This window comes from Macrobrachium rosenbergii, chromosome 48 (genome assembly GCF_040412425.1).
Source record: "Macrobrachium rosenbergii isolate ZJJX-2024 chromosome 48, ASM4041242v1, whole genome shotgun sequence".
NCBI classification, from domain to species: Eukaryota; Metazoa; Arthropoda; class Malacostraca; order Decapoda; family Palaemonidae; genus Macrobrachium; species Macrobrachium rosenbergii.
This window is the reverse complement of record NC_089788.1, coordinates 823,002-828,001: the sequence shown is the minus strand read 5'-3', so window position 1 is coordinate 828,001 and position 5,000 is coordinate 823,002. Positions and strand designations below refer to the sequence as shown.

The 5,000-nt window shown below is 32.6% G+C and overlaps 1 protein-coding gene across 1 annotated transcript in view; it reads right to left on the bottom strand.

Annotated features, from left to right (window-relative positions):
* LOC136831164 (nephrin-like) overlaps nucleotides 1-5,000 on the bottom strand; it is a 337,951-nt gene that overhangs the window by 48,807 nt on the left and 284,144 nt on the right. The gene's annotated exons all lie outside the window — the stretch shown is intronic.

The window sequence follows — 5,000 nt, the reverse complement described above, 5'->3', positions numbered from 1 at the left end:
TTAAAATCTACTGAGGCTAGAGGGCTGCAAATTGGTATACTGATCATCCACCCTCCAATCATCAAACATACCAAATTGCAACCCTCTAGTCTCAGTGGTTTTTATTTTATTTAAGATTAAAGTTAGCTATAATCGTATGTCTGGCAACGATATAGAGTAGGCCACCACCAGCCCGTAGTTAAAGTTTCATAGGCCGCGGCTCATACATCATTATACCGAGACCACCGAAAGATAGATCTATTTTCGGTGGCCTTGATTATACGCTGTACAGAAAACTCGATTGCGCCGAAGAAACGCAATGTGACTCCTTCTCCCTCCTGCACCCATTAGCAGCATTGATATCTGTCATGAATAATCAACTTTTTTTCTTTCTACTTTGCACTCTCTACTTCCATTCAAAATTGTCTTTTTGACTTTTTCTCTCTCTCTCTCTTTCTCTCTATCTCTCTCTGTGTGCTTTTCATCTCAGTCTGATAGCCTGCTTGCCAGCTCTCTCTCTCTCTCTCTCTCCCTCTCTCTATCTCTACCTGTGTGCTTTTCATCTCAGTCTGTTAGCCTGCTTGCCAGCTCTCTCTCTCTCTCTCTCTCTCTCTCTCTCTCTCTCTCTCTCTCTATCTGTGTGCTTTTCATCTCAGTCTGTTAGCCTGTTTGCCAGCTCTCTCTCTCTCTCTCTCTCTCTCTCTCTCTCTCTCTCCCCTGTTTCATCTCAGTCTGTCAGCCTGCTTGTCACCTCTCTCTCTCTCTCTCTCTCTCTCTCTCTCTCTCTCTCTCTCTCTCTCTCTCTCTCTCTCTCTCTCTCTCTCTCTCTCTCTCTCTCTCACACACACACACAGATCAACCCACGTGTACTCCATCTGTCTGTTATTCTTCTGTTCGTTAAATCTCTCTCTCTCTCTCTCTCTCTCTCTCTCTCTCTCTCTCTCTCTCTCTCTCTCTCTTCGTGTCAATAGCAAGAAGCGCCCAGGGCGTCCTGCCCTTCTTCTAAGGGTTTGGCTTTTCATTTTAATGATCTCTTTGCCAGCACCTCCGGGTATGGCGCGCAAGCGCGCCTCCACACATACACACACACAAAACACTCAAGCGCGCACTCGTCTCTCAACTGGTGGAAGCTTCATAAAGGACCCCGTGTACTATAAACCTAATTTAGAACCTGGGATTAAAAAGGAAATTATTCTAATGTTTGTGTATATGTAATTATGTATGTTTGTTTATATATATATATATATATATATATATATATATATATATATATATATATATATATATATATATATATATATATATATATATAAACATACGCACATATATATATGTGAATAATAATAATAATAATAATAATAATAATAATAATAATAATAATAATAATAATAATAATAATAATATATATTCATTAACTTTACTTCTGTTTTAAATTCTGTCTCTTGGTTGTGTAAACAGGCAGATAAGAAATATAAATAATAAAATTATTATTATTATTATTATTATTATTATTATTATTATTATTATTATTATTATTATTATTATTATTACTGTAGTCAACATCATTTCAAAACTGCCTACGGCAAAATCAATGATGATGACGGTATGGAGAATTTATTATTATTATTATTATTATTATTAATATTATTATTATTATTATTACTATTATTCAGAACATCAACCCTATTCATATGTAACTAGCCCACCACAGGGGCCACTGACTTGAAATTCAAGCCTCTAAAAAATATTGTATTATTATTATTATTATTATTATTATTATTATTATTATTATTATTATTATTATTATTATTTACCACAGTAGACAGGAACATTTCAAAGCGTTTGAAGCTAAAGTGGGTTGGCAAGACGGAATTTCGCTTTTTATTCAATTTGTCCATTAGGGAACCCTTATTAGATTATCGCCAACGGACTGCCCGCGAGAGAGAGAGAGAGAGAGAGAGAGAGAGAGAGAGAGAGAGAGAGAGAGAGAGAGAGAGAGAGAGAGAGAGGCTACGTAGTGAAATTTTGCTTTAGTGTCAGATGGAAATTTTTTCATAAATCTTAAATTTTTTGTGTCAAATTGAAATTTTTCAAAAATTTTACATTTTTTTTATCTACAATTAACTACCCCTGAGAGAGAGAGAGAGAGAGAGAGAGAGAGAGAGAGAGAGAGAGAGAGAGAGAGAGAGAGAGAGAGAGGACTACTTAACGAACTCTTCCTTCAATGTCGAATGGAAATTTTATCATAATTTTTGAATTTTTTTAGCGACAATGAACTGCCCCCTGAGAGAGAGAGAGAGAGAGAGAGAGAGAGAGAGAGAGAGAGAGAGAGAGAGAGAGAGAGAGAGAGAGAGAGAGAAAATATGAGTTTTCCATAGCCGAAGGGCGATAAATATTGAGGTTACCAAGCGAAATTTTGCATCACTGTCAAATGGATATATTTTCTTTCACATATCTTAGAGTTTTTTTATCGATTATAGGTTTAAAATATTGGAATAGTTTGCTGATGCTGTCTTTTTTTTTAGGGGGGGTTCACCCCCCCGAAAAATGGGTCAAAATCGATATAAAGATGGCTATCTTCAATAGCATCATTCCCATGAAATATTTCACCTTTGTTTTGTTGAGGGAAGATTCCATTGTCTATTTCGTTATAGATACTATAATCAGAACATACATATATATACACACACGTATATACATATCTATATATATATACATGTGTGTACATGTATATATATATATATATATATATATATATATATATATATATATATATATATATATATATATATAAATATATATATAAATATATATATATAATATATATATATATATATATATATATATATATATATATATAAATATATATATATATATATATATATATATATATATATATATATATATATATATATATATATATATAATTATATACTTTACTAAGAGTCCTGTCTATAATCGCATATACCCTCCCATCCCAAATATAGCTTGATCTCTGAACAGCAAAATATTTTCAACTTTATATATAACACAAATTCTATTGTTACAGCTGCCTTTCAAAACTGTATCAAAACACACGCTATAGCATTTTCATAAACGAATTAATCAACTCCCATTGTGTAAATACTTCACACTTTCATACAATTCATTAACATCATAATGAGCCTTGAACATATTTGGCTGCAATTTAAAAAGAGAGTATTTGTTTTATTTTTATTCAGAACTTACCATTTTTGCTTTGAAATCTCTTGCCCTCGTGTGAATGACATTCTTCTGGGCAGGTAAAATTGTTTACGTAATCTCACTGTTAAATAACAAAACAAATAAATGAAAAATAAGATAAAGACAGAAATGTCACGAATTTGAACGCAATTAGTAGGAGAGCGTAATCAGACATAATGGGAAGAGTCATTATTTTTTTTATCTTGTTACTAAAATGTCAAATATTGAGGCATATATAGTTTGCCTATTTGTATCACAAACTTTACTGTGGAATATTTCAGCACAAAATGTGGAGCACTATGAACGTATGTCCTTGACTATATACTAAGTAGATGAAAGTTTCAGCCACGGCCCCTTGGTGGCCTGTCCTATAGAGTCGCCAGACGCACGATCGTGGCTAACTTTAACCTTAAATAAAACAAAAATTACTGAGGCTAGAGAGCTGCAATTTGGCATGTTTGATGATTGGAGGGTGGATGATCAACATACCAATTTGCAGGCCCCTAGCCTCAGTAGTTTTTAAGGTCTGAGGGCGGACAGAAAAAAATGCGGCCGGACAAATGGCCATCTCTATAATGGTTTTCTTTAACAGAAAACTAAAAAAGATTAATTACGCTACTAATTATCCCTAAAATTCATTAAAAGATATATCTATGAGATACGTGTACACATTTTTATCTTTATAGTATTTTTCACTGAATCCTTGTGTTACCAAGTAACGAGATTATGTAAAGAACTCGGTTAATTAGCCTGGCAAGGTTAATTTCATTCATATAAAGGTAGTAGGAGATTTCAAAGTAATGGGAAGTTTAATTATACACAAAGAAATCAAAGGGGCAAGCACTTTAATTTTAAGTGGTGATCAAAATAATTTCTTAAGAGCAATCACCTTCACTGTAAGTGGTGATATAAATAGCCCTTTTGAAATGTATCAAGTTTTTACACAATAGGAATTAATATTTGAGAAATTTATTCTGTGCTTTAAAAAAAATTGATATCTACAGTGAACTGCTTTCCAGTGTCTGAAAGTTATTTTAAGTTAACCATTTAACTGTTTGCACGTTAACATTATGTTCTTATTTTTATTTTTTAATATTTTTACCCTTTTTTTAAATCAGTGGTTCTTAACTAGGGGTGCTAACACCCCTAAAGGGTGCGAAGCCAGTTCCTATGGGGTGCCAGGATGTCTATGAATAATTAAAGCAAAATATATTTTTATATACGCATGTTATTTTTTCTGCAAACAAATAAATTTTAATTAATAAATAATAATAATAACAATAATAATAATAATAATAATAATAATAATAATAATAATAATAATAATAATAATAATTATATTATTATTATTATTATTATTATTATTTTTTTTATTTCAGCAATTCAGGGGGTGCGAGAGCTGACTGCTGATTTGAAAGGGGTGCATAAATTGAAAACGGTTAAGAACCACTGGTCTAAATGAATATATTTGTATCACTCTACCTCCATGTATTTTTTTAAGCTTTACCACGTGGTATTCAACACGTAAACAATTAACTGGTTGAGGTATAAATATGTATGTATGTGAATACATACATTAAACTCCACATATCAACAAGCAATGTATATACATTCATAGGCTGTTCCATCTGTAACTCTATTTTGAACACAGTTTTCTGTGGGGAAACTAAAGGTACATTTAGAGTTGACATTTGACCTAATGCAAGTGTGCAAAAATGAAGGCACACTGCTTCTACCACCAAGATGGTACGTAACGAAACTTGGGCCTGGGACTTATCGTCTCGATCCCATTGTTACAG